The sequence below is a fragment of the Lichenostomus cassidix genome, chromosome 2 (genome assembly GCF_008360975.1).
Source record: "Lichenostomus cassidix isolate B80296 chromosome 2, HeHo_3.0, whole genome shotgun sequence".
NCBI lineage: Eukaryota > Metazoa > Chordata > Aves > Passeriformes > Meliphagidae > Lichenostomus > Lichenostomus cassidix.
The window spans coordinates 59,392,993-59,409,067 of NC_139482.1; the positions used below are offsets into that span (position 1 = coordinate 59,392,993).

Genomic DNA, 16,075 nt, shown 5'->3' on the forward strand with positions numbered 1-16,075 from the left:
GCTTGGGCCGTAACATTTATTTTTGCACACTGAAGAGTCCCTGTGAAGCAAATGGGACTAATTACAATTGAGAGCAGTTATAAATCAGGGTCCACATAATTTCTGAGTATTAGATGTGGTGGTGCATAACAGTGGGAACGAGTACCAGAGCCATCATCATTGCCACTGTGTGTAAAGCAGCAGCATGACCTAAAAGTGTTCTAGCTTTTCACAGAAACAAATGAACAGTTCATCACTGTGAATGTACAGTAACATCATTTATGAGACACAGACAAAAATCTTTACAAAAATAATCAGAAGTCTAAACACTGGGGTTTTTTCTATGGCTTTTAAAGATTTTTTTTTTTTTTGTGGAATTATTTTAATTTTGGGAGGCAAGGGGAAAATGGAGCTGATGAGACACGGGGGTAAAAAATGTTTTTCAGTCAAAAACTGTCTTAAGCGTTTTTGTTCTTGACTTGAAATAGAGAATTTCTCTCTCAGATTCCACTCCATTATCATTTTGGTGAAAAAAAGAAACACAAACACTGGTAGGATTTTTTCTTTTGTTAATATTTTATGGCTGCCACCTATAAAATGGGAATAAGAAATACCTATCCTGAAGGACTCCAATGGAAATTATAGAACCACTATTTATGGGCCACTTACATGAAAAAACTTATGAAAAATATTCCAAATATACAGAATAACTGTAAAATAATTTGACATTACACTTGTATTTTATATATCTGACCTTTAGGCTGTCACACAAAGTCTTTTAAAGGTGAGATTCACAATATAATTTTTGACAAGCTTCCTATCAAAATGGGCTTCATAGCAGTTTCTGGACATAATGTAACAATGCTCTTTATACTTAGACAGCTTTATCCATAACCATGAAGAGGGAGGCAAAAAGGGAATTTGTACATAAGGTGGTATGATGCTTCTCAATGTTAACCAACACTACTCAGATCTGGAAAGCAAGACTGTGAGCTCTTGAGGCTAGGTGACCTTAACAGTCAGAAACAGATTTTTCAATTAATCCAATATTCATCCTTATGATGCATTTAACACTGTAATATCGCAAGTCAAAACTTGAGACAATCTCAGTTTCCAACAGTTGGTCTGATAAACTTTAAAGCAGATGCTGCCAAATTAAACAACAAAAAGTAAGAAATCAGAAGAAAATAAGGGTTATAGGCTTAAGGAGGCTTTCTCCTCTTTACTATAGTTCTGGGGAAATTATTTGCTTCTTGCACTACTTTTGTTATTGCCCGCAGCTCTAAAACAAGGTGATGAACAGCTATGAACAGAAGAAAAACATTTTGTTTTCCAAACTCAGCTCTGCTTCTGGGGCATGGATTTCAGCATTATCTCCTGGAGGGAAAACTCAAAGCACAGATGCAAAACTAAATGGTCCCAAATTGGCTGCTGCGTTCAGCACAGTGTTTATCCAACACACATCAGACACAGGACTTCCTGAATTACATCAGAGCCATAGCATTTGCTCAGCAGGAGGTTAAAAAATCCTTCCTGAGAAAGGAGAGCAAGACCAAATGAAAGATGGCAATCATATTTAGGCATAGAACAGCTTGGGAGATGCAATTCCAGGGACATGAGCATTTTCTTTTCTTTTCTGCTTTTCTGCTTATAAGCACTAATACCAAGAATGTCACCACAGGCCACACTCTCCTCTGCTATTGCTAAGCAATTAGATTTACCTGTATATTTGTGTATATATAATGTATTTACATATTCATTGATGGTCCTGGGTCAGGTCCTGGCCTCAAGTGTATTTTTTGCAGAATTCTGCAGCAGTCCAGGTGAAGGAAGCAGACTCTACTCTTAACCACCAAAGCACATCCTTTCAACAAAGAACAAGTTCATAAACAAGTTACCAAACAAAACTTCTCACACACATCCTTTCTTCCCTAAAAAGACCAATTTTATTTTACTGAACACACTCTGGCGTGGTGCATCCAGAATGCAGGACTCCCTCACTATCCCAGGGAATTGATGTATAGCTCTCAAAATGAAGGAATGTTCCACAAGTATGGAAGACAAAAAATGGAAGGAAACATTTCCCTCTCCCACTGAATAGAGGTATTTAATCAAGGTGTTTCTGGACACAACAGGAAACCAAATTTTAAGTTGGCCAAGGCTTACCTTAATACAAATAAAATGACTCACATAAAATAGAGGCTTTTGTAAATATCATTTGCCTCCTTGGCTGCAGAGGCAATTGAGTAAGACTTAGGGAATATGCTTTTCAGACAACTGAAATCTTATGTTAGATCTTAAATTTTTTTAGGCTCTCATTTGAACTCTGTGATGATTCTCAAATCCATTCCAGAGAAAAGAACAAGAATCAGAAAACCTGGAAAATATATTTCCCAGAGCTCCTCCTGTCCACCTCTGACAGATTTCCTGTCAGGAGGCTTTGACTCTGTATTTGCCCGGTATTTCCATTCAAATTATTTAGCAACACTGAAGTTCCTTTTGCTTGAGAAAATTATAATCACAAATTTAAGACAGTCAACACTGAAAAGTAAAAAAAAAAAAAAACCAAAATAAAACACCAAAACATACTGAAGTTCAGGAGGGTTGGGATGTAGCCCAGAAAACTTGGTTGCAAAGCAGGGTTTTATTTATGTCAGATTTGCAGAGAGCAACATTTCAAATTCTGATAGAAGACCTTTATATCTATGTTCTACATTAAGCAGTCTGTTGTCTGGAAAATTATGCCAGTGAAAAGAAAACTGTTTTCTTAATTATCTGAACCCATTCTAACCCCCACATTATTTTTTTCTCTTTTTTAATGAGGCTCAACCTGCGCAGTTCAATGTGTGTTTATTTTCTCAGAAAGGGGAAGGAGAAAGATTGGGGTTTTTTTATTATGTGATGAAAATAACGGAGTTGTGAAGGGGCTTTTTTTCTTGGAAGAGTTTAAGGATACATGCAACAAAGAGTGTCCCAAAGGACAGAATGCAATTGCTCACAGAGAGATTCCTCCTGATAACCATTTTTTCCCAGGATATTATTTTTCTGGTAAAGTTAATTAATCTTTTAATGTGGACATTCAGTAATGGAAAGTGTAATACTTTGCTTGTCATTGGCACATTGAAAGACTACATTGGGTCAGATACTCAGCTTCCCTAAGTCAGCATAACTTTACTGAAAACACTTATTCCAACAGAATTTCACTGTTTTACAGTGGCTAAAGGCCTAGATACAAATCTTGCAGAAACAAAACATCCAATTGAAACAACCTCCTCTCCATTCCTAGAAAAGCCTCTATTTATAGGTATTTTGAATACACAGTAGGACGTCAGTACCTTTTTGCCTTCCTCAGTCATGAAAGCCAATTATTTTTTAAGCAGTTTAGTTTTAGCAGACGGGCTTGAGGCAATTGACTTTGAAACCCATTTGGTAAACAACCTTATCCTCCATCATCTTCCTACTGCAGTTCTCTTTTTTCCATTTCATGCAACATCAGTAGGAGACACACCATGGCAGACCCACTGTCCACTTCCCTAGACACAAAGCTTCTTAGGTTCAGTTATGTGTTTCAGAATGGAAAGAAACAGAGACAGTAGTTTCTGTAATGGCAGGGGAAAAAAGGAAGCATGAAACAGAGAGGAAAAAGTTCTGATCTTTTTTTTTCCAGGAAGCTACAAACAGACTGTTCAACAAGTTACTGGCTGAAGTCACAAAGTGCTAAATATTGATCCATAACAGGAAAAGCTTTCACTTTCTATGTTAAAACTGATTTTCTAAACATCTCTCCAAAAACCACAAATGAGCTATTAGGAATAGCACCTCTCCATGGAAAGAAAAAAGAGTACCAAACGTTGCTCCTCAGCATCTGATTTTCTCCTCTTGGAAGCATTTGATGCAGATCTGAAAGCTCCTAGCTCAGTTTGGGATGTTCCTTGTTTCAAGATTCTGTTGTACGTTGTATTATTCACTAGTGTGTTTTGCAATGCCAGGTACAATGCAATGCAGGTATTTCACATTCACATGAAGGTAACAGAAGCTAGCTTTCACTTTAAAGCCATTGCTTTATTACTGCAAAAGTGTGTTTTGAAGTGATTACTCAAATATGAATGAAAGGAAAAGGTCTGCTGGGCAATGGATCTTATGAACATAAATCTACAAGGTGGTACAGCAAAATGAGGATTCTGATTTATATATATTTCTTATTGCTACTTGCACTTCTGACTCTCAATTCAAGTGCCTAGTATGCCTTAGAGCCATGATTCTTAAAGTTATAAAAACTGTTAAGAAATACATATAAAAAATAATCTTTGTTACTTTTGAACCATGCATGACTGGCTGTAAATAGCACAAGCAGGAGAGGCACTGTCCAAGGCTCTACAGAGCAGTCTTGAGAACAGCAGACTGAACCAGGCAAGTCAATTTTTTGACAGAAGTAATACATGTAAAAGGAGTAACAAAGAGCTTCAGCCATGGGCCAGCAAAAGCATTGGAGCCTATTTTGCTTTATAGATTTCCATGGATTATGAAAAATATAAGGCTTCCATCAACTCACAAATAAACTTGGAAGGAGCTTGTGCCAAGTTTTAATATATTGACTTTCTCTTTCAATAGTGTTTTAGGGAAAAAAAAAATTAATTTACCTATTGATTGTCATTTTCAAGCATTAGAGCCTTTCACGGCAACATTTTTTTTCAGTGTTGAACATTTTTATATATTCCAATGACTTTTAAGAAGTGCTGTTGCTATCTTTCCACTGCAGCTGTCCCTCCTCCTTAAGGTATGTATATATGTACTTGACTAACTGAAAGGGAGACTTGTGTGGAGCAGTTTGTATGTAATCCAACATTTCAGCATTCTCATCATTTGCAGACATAGCTCAACTTGAATGCATTTCTAGTGAGACAGAGGTAGTTGAAAGTAACACAGCACAGTTGTGCCCAATCTGTTTGAATCTATAGTTTCACTAAGGGAGGAGCAAAGGTCATGCACACGATGGTCACAATACGTACAGTAAGGAACTTTGTCTGGGAGGCCCTTGTCACAAAGTGTAGGAGATGTTTTTCACAGCAGATAATCTCAGGAATATATGTGGGGAGGACAGCAGGGAACATCATCTTAACCAACACTGGAAAGAGAAGAAAAAGAGGTAGTGTTGCACCTAGTGGTTAAAATATTTGCTTTGCCTATAATAGGAGCCTTGAATTTTCATTTAATTTTCATTTATTTAATTAATTTGTATAACTATTTTTAGAATCATACTAATCTAAGTACCCAAAGTTAAAACTTGATTTTTTAAAACTTTTAAAGATTGAAATTTACTTTGCCTTTTTTTAGTGCTTAGAAAGATTTAAATAACCTTGACACCCATTCTCCAAGAACTTCAGTGTATCAGTTTCCTACCAGAAAGACAGGTCGTCTTCCATGGGCTCACTTCTGTTGTACTTAATTATGTAGAGGCCAGTGGTATCCTTAGTATGCATTAGAAATGTGGGTAAATACCACTGACAGTACTGATGCATCCAGATTTATACATGCAGCTGACAATACAATTACACAGCAATTTTTTCTGGGGTTGTTCAAATTTAATTTATCAAAACAGATATTTTCACTCCCTCTAATCATCCATTCTCAGTGATGCTTCTCAGGCAGGTAATTGATGCTATTATTCACATGCTTAAAACTTCCAGCAACTCAGTAAATATCTGTGGCTAGCACAGATCTTTCCCATGAGAACTTTCTCCTGTGTTTTATAAACAAAGATAAAGTTTGGATGTTATTAAAACAGTGTCTCGAGATTTGGACAGTTCAGGCCTGGCCAATCAGGCCTAGGGGGAGGTTTCTGACTGACCAATCTGGGTAACCTCTGAAAAGTCTATATAAGTTGGAATCAAAATAATAAAGCTTTTTTTTCTACGCCACGCTGAGAATCCGGGTCTTCTTCTCTGCTAGCGGCTCAACAGCGACAAATATCCATTCTTTCAGTGATAAATTGTGCTAAGAAGAAAACAGCATAGCAGTATCAAGGAAAAATTCCCAATAGCGTGATGTTCCAACAGCAAGAAATTGTTTCATTTTTTCTTACAAAATAATCAAGAGAAAACAAAGAAAGTGAACATCCTAAAGAAGGCAAAAGGTAAAGTTGACACAGGCTGTGTCATACCAACATATGTTGGTTAAAAAGTTATGATGGAAAAGTAAACTGGAAGAGACATCTTCACTGCAAGAAATTCAGAAATGAACAGTGATTGCTCCCTAAAGACTTCAGACAGGTTGAAGGCAAGACAGGAAACATTTATAGATGGATACATATGATGAAAATGGGAAAAGAGAAATAAATCATACAGCAAATTAAGCAGATCTTCTTTGTCCCAAATTTAAAGCATTGCATCCTGTGAAATTTCTGCTAATAGACATGAAGTCCAGAAAATTAGTTCCATATATAGGATGGAAAAAGCATTTGCCAGCCTTTACAGAAATTCACATTTCAGAATGACCACATATACATATTAAAATAAAACTTAATCTACAAAACAGAGCTGCAACAAACAGCCTTTAGGAGGAAAATTATAGTTCCACGCCTGTATTTTCCCAAGCCAGTCTTCAGCACTCTAAAACATTATGCCAGGAAAGAGACAACACATGCTGATGATCCCACTATTCTCCATCAGAACACAGGCTCCCACCTTATGTGTGTGTTGCAGGGAGAATATTCCTCCTTACCATTGCACACAGACTGAGGTGGAGTCACCAGAAGGACTGAGGTGAATTTTATAGATAGCAGCTGGGCTGAAATAGTTCTGAGGTGGCAAAAGTATGTCTTCTTAATTAAGATAAATATTTGAAACCCAAACATCAGGACCACACCAAACACAGATAGCAAATATATTCTTGGTTATTTCTGTGCCTTGAGCATCCAAGGACCCCAAAGGCTTCTGAGTAGTGGATAAGAAGCACAGAATCTTTGGAATAGAACAAACTGGAGAGAAACTTCTATACATCCATTTCTGGATGGCTTCAAATTGCCAGTAGTGAATAAGCCATCAAAATCAATGTAATATTAAATTTCCTGGAGATCAGGAAATGATAAAATATGCTGCCCTAGAAGTAGTAAATACAAATAAATAATGCAAGTGGTGAATACAAATAAACCAAAACCAGTATTTCTCAATTTTCATTTGAAGGATCACATTCCACCTTAAGCACTTAAGTTTTGTTGCTTCTCATCTCTAAGCAAAATTAGACCCTGTATTGAATGTTCAATTATCACTTTCTCTATTTTTAACTTGTGGTTATAGATGAGCTTATACATTTCCTCGGAGATTTTTTCTTGACATCACAGTCAAGTTATAATGCCTTTTGGACCACAGCACACAAAAAATGCTGCTTTAAACAAAGAGAAGCTGTAAACTTTATGGCACATTTTGTGTGCAATTACTATGGATGACAACACTCAGCATTCTTTTCTTTCTAACAGCCTTTAAAAAATCTATATGGTTGGAATAAGTCTGGATTTATTTAAGCAGTGGCAGCAAGACTAAAGCACATCTAGGACAGAGGAAATGCATTATTTTAATTTTTCAGAAAAAAAGAGGTGTCAAAATACCACATATACAAGACGTAGTAAATTATTTATACTATCATTGTTTTCAATTTAACTGTAAGGTTATGCATGTCCATCTTTTTCCTCTTCAGTCTTTCAGACTTTGAGGTTGCCACTGGTGCTGTCACTTGAAATGTTATGAGAGACTTCAGAACTCAGTCACTTATTGGAGGAAGTGTTCTGGAAGTTTCCAACCTATTTACCTGGCAAGGACATTCTTAATCAAATGAGGCTGAAGATAACAAGTAGGTGGGAAAGTGGAAATTCTTTCCATGCCCAGAGAACTTTACATTCCCCACCTATCTTTCCTATATAGCAGTTCTCCACACTAGTGTTGAATCAAATTCAAAGAAGGGGAATTATGCTATTTTTACATAGAAATATGCATCCTTCTAAGTTTCAGCTTCACATTTCTCTGAAGAAAGAATGGTTCATGTGACTTAATTCTACAGGCAGCTGAGAGTAAAATCTTTTCTGTCATGCTTCATTGTGAATGACAATGCTTATAATATCTCTGTAAGATGTAATTTTTTCATGTCAATAGAAATTTGATATTCATAATCTAAGCAATAATTATCCTTTGTAAATGCCCTTGTTTCTGGCTGCCACTCTCATTATGGTTGTTTCAATCCACCATCTCCAGCCTGTAGAGAAAAGAAATGCATCTATTTATTCCAATGAAGAGAGGAGAAAAAAGATTTTTGTTTTATGGAAAAAATGTAAAAAGCTGGAGGGGTTAACACAATTAGCCTAGTGTTTGGGGCCCTTCCTATCTTCAAATTTATTTCTAGTGTTCTGAAAAAACCAAAAATGTATTTGCATCAAAGAGGGAGAGGTTCTAACTCTTTCATGTATAATTTTATTTCTTTGTTACACTTTTATCTGTGTAATTGTGCAGAGTGGACTCTGTAACTTCCTCTTTGAATAGATTTTTCACTGAAAATAGTTTACCTGGTTGGAAAAAGGCAATTGACTTTGATTTATACTCCTTAACTAAAAGGCATGGCAACACATTGTTCTGCCTGTGTATAAGAACCCATTTGTAAAGAATATGGGGTGGAGGGTGAGAAGGGATTTCCTTTCAGCTGCTATTGAACAACTGATCTAAAGCCTGAGGACTCTGAGTTGATATTTTTAGCATTATACATGCACATAGCGTTGCCTTATCTTCTTACATTGTTACACTTAAGGCTGCAGGAAAAGCAGACTCTGCTTCTTATCCAGCTCCTAAGACGTATCTGCAACTAGATATTATTTGCAAGCAGGACTAACTCCTGCTTTCCTATTTTATTCATTACCATGAATTATTGGGAAGTAGACTTATACTCCCATTCAGCATACTTGTGTAAATTAAAAGACATTTCAACCCAGCAAGCGTGATTGGCAACTGGGCAAAGAGTGGTCTCCTTCTGTTGACCTACAGCAGAAGATCCCACAGCCACACATGACTTCCAGACCCCTGTCTCTCCCCAGCAGCATCCCAGGAAGCTGCCAAAACAGGTTTGGCAAACCTTCTGGCCCTCTGTTTTTTTTATCCTTTGTTAGAAAAGAAAAAGCTCTAAAAGAAGAACAAAATTTGTACAGTTTACACAGAGAGAGAAAAAATATTTAGTCTTTCATCCATCACAGAGATTGCTGTGCTGAGGTTCACTAGGAATTTAAAAAGTGTGCAAGGCAAGATATCCAAATCACTCACCTCTCTGAGATTAACTATTAGTACTCATCCAGCTGTTTCTGTGATACAAATCCTTCCTCTTTTCCTCCCAGTGTACCCTAAATGGCAGAGGAGGCAAAAACTTACCTAAAATATGAGAAAAAGTAAACAGGATGGCTCTCATAATTCTCTGACAGGCCACACTGGTAGGTCCTCACAAAATGGCAGCTACCTCTTCTAGGAGTAACCTACCTCTGCTTAAACTGGTCCCTTTCCATAGCAGAGTTAACCATCTATAAATATGAAACAGTTGTAATAATTAGTCAAACCACACTGTCAAAATATATTGCATGCAATCCACAAATAGGATGTTTACATTTAGAACCTTTAGCTGAAAGCACAAGAACTGTGTTCCAAAGAGGTGGTGTTCCTGAGGTTTTCTCCACACCCTAGCTTTGTAGGATAAAGGGGAAGTGGAGATGTTGGAAATAACTAAAAGCCCTGCAAACTACTTTCTTCCTCCAGGAAGTGCCAACATCATATTTAGATTTAGGATCAGCCACCAAATTTTAATTATTTCTCCTGTGCGAAGTGATTTCCCTCAACCAAAATAAAGATTTCAGCATCTGTCCCCAAACCCTTCTTTCTTGGCTCTTTCTCTCAGATGAACCACCTTCCAGCAAGCAAATATCTGGCCACTAATCAGTCCCTTTGGTGGGCTTGAAAGTTGTAAGGCTATTATGTGGGAGCTTTGCCCACAGCAACTGTTCCTCTGCCTCGCCTGACTGTGATTTGCTCCCAATGCTCTTCCTGCTGTTGATCTTCTTTTCTTTTTCTTGTTTTTCATTGCCATAACTATATATTTTGGTCTCCTGAGAGAATGTAACCGGACTGCATGGTGCTGTGTGTCATGTCTCATCTGTATGGCACACTCAGGAAAATTCATCTGAATTATCAAGTCGATTAGTTGGATCACATTAAAAGCCTAGCATAAATACAACCTAGATTTGTTTTAGTTTAATTTGTTGCAGAAACAAATTAAGCAAAATTAAATTAAGCCATATTTTTCTTGGGTTTTGTTGGGGTTTTTTTTAATATGTGGATTCACAGTGCTGTAAAATTGTTTACCTAAGGTACCTTTACTTTATACCTTTGTTAGTCTGCACAGGCAAACCCTTACAATCCAGGAATTAATGTCCAAGACAATTTTCCTACATATGCAAGTTCAGGATCAGGGCAGGTTGCTTGATGAAAAAATCAGAGCAGCCCAAGCACTGCTCTCAATTTTCCATTCCCACATGGCTCCCTGGATATTCACTATCACTGTATGGGGACTGAATTCCCAAATTCTATATGCCTGTCTTTGACCTCCACCTTCTAAAGACCCTCTTCTCCTGGAAAAAGGTGCCTATCATAACAAACAAGCTTCAGAAAGGAGGGGAAAAAGCTGGCATAAACTACAGGAGTGGAATTCAGCCAGGAAGTAAACACAGCTAAAAGAAACACTGTCATTTCAGTGGGAAACAAACTGAGGGGGATCCTCTCTGTGCTATTTCAGTTAGACTGAACTAACCAAAGGGTACAGTGCGATGTAGGAAGAGAGAGAATAGAGAAGGGTTAGTTATCTTCATACTCACTTTTCAAGTTAACAAATTTATTCATCTAAGAACAGCATGGGGGGGGCCTGGGAAGAGCTCCAATAAGCAGCAGGCGGGGAGCCAGCATTAGCTTGAGACACTGACCAAATTGGAAAAAAAAAGGCAGAAAAACAAAAAGCCCTCAACTGAGATCAGAATCCCTAATGCACTCGAGGGCAAAAATATCAGTCTGCGAGTTCATTACAGACAAGAACAAGTCCCCACTGGTGAGAAAGGCTCGGATGCAAAACATCTTTTCCAATGACAAAGTCATCAAAAGCCAGGAGCATCCTTTCCTGTGATCCCAATGGTTTTTGAAGGGAAGGCGCTGGGCTGCAGGGGGAGCTGTGCACCCATCATTTCAGTTAAGCATTTGCTGAGGGAATATGCTCCTCCAGATGACAGTGACATCTCAGAGATGTGTTCCTAGAGCAGCAGCAATGCACAGACGCCATAGGGCTCAGTGGAACCATTTTCTTGGTTACATTTATGGCTGCATTTATTCTGCAGGTTTTCCAGCAGCTCTCTGAGTGTTACGTTAAAAGTGTGCGGCCAGATTCTGTTGGGGAAGATGAAATAGGAAAGCCTTATAGATATGATTACCTTGCAAGAGATGTTGAGGATATGGAAAATATGAGTGAGATGGAAATGCAGATAAGGTTCGAGTTGTAGAGTAACTAAAAAACAATGGTGTAGCCACAGAAGGTAATCCCCCTTCTTGATAGAACAATGCCCTCTGCCCAGGCAGGTCCAAGGGTCAGAGCAGACCCTACCTGCCTGGTAGAAATCCCAAAAAAGGCAGTTTTTTAAGGTTTGAAACATGACCCTGTATAGTAATGTGATGATTCTTATAGGTTGTATGTAAATGCTGTAGGAGTTGTAGTTTGTCTTAGATTGGTTAAAGAAGAGTTGAATATTTAACAGAGAAGACAATTTATTGTATTGTAAATGGCAAATCGCTCTTTTGCTCTCTTCTTTCTGCTCTCTCTCTCTCTCTCTCTCTCCCCTTTCTGCTGGCCTGCTTGGAGTCGCGTCTTGCGGCTCACAGGCCTCTCACCCCCACTCTATTTCGCAATAAACCTTCATGGTCTAAAACTCATCTTTAGAGATCTCTTGTCCCTATTTTTATCCCCATAACTAAACCCCACAGAGTCTATTCTTACAAGACTCTACAGTACTGTCTCATCTGCACACTGTGTTTAATTTGAACTGATGCAACACTTCCATTCTCATTTAGAACAGAAAATCTATCCTTCTTCCAAGGTGAAGAGCTGAGCACTGAAAAAACCACATGGTTTAAACAACTTATTTTACTACACTTTCTTCCAAATTGCAACAAAATGCCTCTACCAGAACAAACAATGCCCAAATGAGTAACTGATTAATTTACCATCAGTACCAAGGAGCTAAAATGTCTAAAAAATTCTTTATGAGCAGTCACTTCAAAAGAAGTTTAAATTTATAGTATTCATATGGCCAACATACAACTGGTAAATAATGTTACAATAGGAATGCAGCAATAGTACTCGTATTTGGAAACTGACAAGGTTTTACAATGACCCATGAGTCTCTAGAACATGGAGTGTTCCTCCTAATTTTGTAAATCTAAATTTATACTCAATTTATACAAAAATGGAGCAGAAAAGCCAGCTTAAAAAATGCAGTATGCCATTTACTAGATACCTAGGCAGACTGGATGTGTTTGATTCAGTAAATTCTGTTACAGATATGCTTTTCCTGCAATACACAAGCTAGGACATAATCTGTAGGAGGAATGTGAATGAACAGGAGGTGGAAACAATCATTATGGCCATTCCTATCTAAACTCATGGTGATTTGTTACTTGGATACATCAATCTAAAGGAATGACTGAGTTGTGGCAGTGGAGGGTATTTTAAGTGATCAGGTCTACAGACACAAACTTAACACGCAAGTGCTTGGATATGGCACTGATGAAAACTAATGTAAAAGCCTGGCTGCAACAACATTCATCAGAGTGAGAAGTCTTGATAAGACTTCTGAAATCCCCCACTTCAGCTGAGAAAAAACCCTTGCTGTTTCCTGGGTTGCACTAAAGAACAAAACCAGCAGATTGAGCATATATTTTCAGCCAAATGTTGCTAGACAAGAAAGCTAATAATTTAGGCATTTTGTGACAATCTACTTTGAGCCAGGCCTAATAGAAGGCTGAAAGGAATTGTGTGATTGTACCAGGAAAAACAAGTAACTAAATACTCTAGAAAAATTATTAACAGAGTAGAAGAGGCATTACAGCTGGATAGTCTCTGAAACTTTGTCAAAATTTCTGTCTTGCCCAGTTGTTATTTAATGTCACACGGAAAAACTTGATCCATTTTGACCAGAGATCACAGAAGATTAATTTACTGACCATTTCCCCCCCTTTATTCTCAAAAGCAATGTTCCATATTTGTTTAGTCCCAGTACTGTTAAAATCATTCATTTAGAGAATCAACAATGGAGAAATTGTAAAGAAACTATTAAGCATAAATATTAATCAACATGAGCAGATCAAGCAGTTTTAAGAAGGAGTTAGCCGTGCAAATATATCACATTCACATTTAAATATGAGAACATGGAGATAACTCTTTAATACACTTTACATGTGTGTGGTAAAGGGAATGTACAGGGAAAAGAAGCATAAATATTCCCTCACCTCCATCAAACAGTACCTTCTAGAGGCTGATGATTGAAAATCTATGAGGGCATCTCAGTCTCAAATTTGGTTGCTTTGTGAAAGTGCCTGCTCCATGGCTTGTACACACTTGGGCATATCTGTCACTGTGGTATGGACCTCCAAAAAACAAAACTTGCTTCTACTTCAAAGACAGATGGAGAAACTACTTTGGTTTCTTAACTGTTAGCCTTGAAAACACCATCTTGATAATTTCTGGGGGTTGGGGAAGAAGAATATACACCACAGCCTGAAAGCAAAATTCAGATTTTGGATGTTCCTATTAACTGAGAGCAACAAGAACACAAGTTGGTGCTATATGTTGTTTCTTCAAGAGAAAGTTAATTCTTTTGAATAAGACTACTGATAATTTGCAGTAACAGAACATTAAAGTAGCATGTGTAGCATATTTGCAGTAGGAATTTATCAATGCTACTCTGATGAGCAGCAAAGGGCCATATTCTTTTGTGACTACACCAGAAACTGCATAAAACACCAGCAGAAAAAGAAGATCTTGGCTTACCATACAAGAGTGCTCATTCGTACTTCCCAGGTATTTCAAGAGCCACAGAAAAATAAATCTGTAAGAGAAGAAAAATATTTTAGTTAGCTTAAGTATTGAGACCTTTTTTTGGCTTTACATGTAGACTGTGCATTTCTACCAAGAATACTAGACATTTTCAGGATGACCTTTTGGTGCAACATTCAACAAGAAATACATGGGAAAGCATTTTAAAATTGTCCTGTTCGAATTTCAGAGAGAAGTAAGAAACAAGTTTCCCTATCATCTTCACATGGTTCCTGTCTTTGCACACACATTGTGATTGTCGCCAAGGTTTTTTAGCCACCATTATCTCTTTTGACATGTTAATTACACATTAACGTAGCCAGGCAAAGACAACAAATATGCCGAAAGCTGAAGAAGGGCTTGGTCACAAATTGTCCGAGGGAGCTGGGGGTTGTTGAACTAGGAGAAAAGAAGGCTCAGGGGAGACCTTATCACTCTCTCCAACTGCCTGAAAGGAAGCTGCAGCCACGTCAGGGTCAGCCTCTTCTCCCACACCAGTGACAGGACAAGGGGAAACATCCTTAAGTTGCATCAGGGGAGGTTTGGATTAAAAGTTAGGAAAAAATTCTTCACTAAAAAGGTGGTGAGGCACTGGAGTTGGCTCTCTGGGAAGTTATGGAGTTACTGTCCCTGGAAGTGTTCAAAAGGCATGTGGATGTAGCACTTCGGGATTTGGTTTTGTGGTGAAGATATAAGTGCTGGTTTAAGGGTTGGAATCAATGACCTAAGTGTCTTTTCCAACCTTAATAGTGCTATGCCTCTATGACTAATTCTGCTCTTTCATGGAGAATTTGGACAGTGGTTGTGGTAGAGAAGGGGGACAGAAAACTGTTAAGCTAAATGAGGAGAGCTTATGCATTCTTATGCATTGCTCCACTGTTGGTAGATAGATGCTGTCCAAGCAGCCACCCATTACTTCTCTCAGCCCAGCTCTTACTACATCAACCCTAGATTTTAAAGGTGAATAAACTCCTCCCTCAGACCACAACCACTCACTCTTAGTATGGTAATTCCTACCAGTTGTCTCAAAAAACACATATATTGCTAATGAAAGCTTCTACTCTTCTGCCAGACCTCCTCACACCTGCAGCTGTGGCACTTGATCTTACTTGTCATTAAGGCTTTCCAAAGCTAGAGACATCTTTTGGAAGTGACAAAACCCCAACAGACCAAGCAAACACATGAACATCCAAACCATCCTCCTGACCAGTCTCTCCTTGCTGTATGAGGGGAAATGAAGGAAGGTAAGAGAGAAGTCCTCCCTGTACCTCCTGTCAATGACAAGTCAGGGAATGAGGCTCAGAGCTTCATGGCAAATTTACCCCAGGTAATGTCAAAGTGTCTTACAGAGAGTGCTCTTTTAGAAGTATCCCACACCTCGCCCCACTGCCATTTACAGTGGCTTGGCATGTGGCCTGCAACAGCTGCTGCTCCTCATCAGGAAGTCAATATCCTTCATTTGTGTTCCAGATGAAGAAAATGTAGCCTATGAGAAATAATAGGAAATTCCCCATAGCCACTGAGGAAACGATGAGTGCTATAATGGGACACCAGTTAATACATGGGGAGATAGAAAGAGCAATAAAGCACTGGGGGGGCGGGGGGGAGAAAAAAAGAGTCCATGCGTCTAATATAGGTCTGATAAATTATTGCTTTCCCACAAGACATATGGGAACAACTGCCTTAACTGAGAGTGTAGTGCCCCTTCCCAGAGACAAGGCCAATCTGCCTGACAGATGACACTGAGCCCAGAAATGCAGGAGCATTCTCCTTGGGCCACAGAGCAATAAAGTCTCCACACTAGAGTTACTGCTGCTATTAAGAAGAGGTGCAGGGCATAAATTATATTCACAGCAGAAACAGAAGTAAAGGCTGTGGCATAGCAGCATAATAGTACTGAGACTGTCATTTCCCAGTCCAAGCTCCTCTAATTAAGTCCCAGCTG

The 16,075-nt window shown here is 38.4% G+C and overlaps 2 long non-coding RNA genes across 4 annotated transcripts; both read right to left on the minus strand.

Moving 5' to 3' along the window:
* Positions 1 to 5,949: 5,949 nt before the first annotated feature.
* Positions 5,950 to 11,421, minus strand: LOC146441437 (uncharacterized). 3 transcript variants are annotated; one of them, XR_014849918.1, is made up of 4 exons: positions 10,871 to 11,421; positions 9,486 to 9,526; positions 9,276 to 9,380; positions 5,950 to 8,223 (listed from the first exon to the last, which is right to left on the minus strand). It is a non-coding gene; the product is annotated as an uncharacterized LOC146441437 (long non-coding RNA). The 3 variants fall into 3 exon arrangements; XR_014849917.1 differs by lacking the exon at positions 9,276 to 9,380 and having other exon boundaries at positions 9,381 to 9,526; XR_014849916.1 differs by having other exon boundaries at positions 9,276 to 9,526.
* A 637-nt stretch (positions 11,422 to 12,058) lies between these two features.
* On the minus strand, positions 12,059 to 14,590 carry LOC146441438 (uncharacterized). Its single transcript, XR_014850443.1, has 4 exons — positions 14,380 to 14,590; positions 14,086 to 14,143; positions 13,545 to 13,682; positions 12,059 to 12,148 (listed from the first exon to the last, which is right to left on the minus strand). It is a non-coding gene; the product is annotated as an uncharacterized LOC146441438 (long non-coding RNA).
* Between the last annotated feature and the right edge of the window lie 1,485 nt (positions 14,591 to 16,075).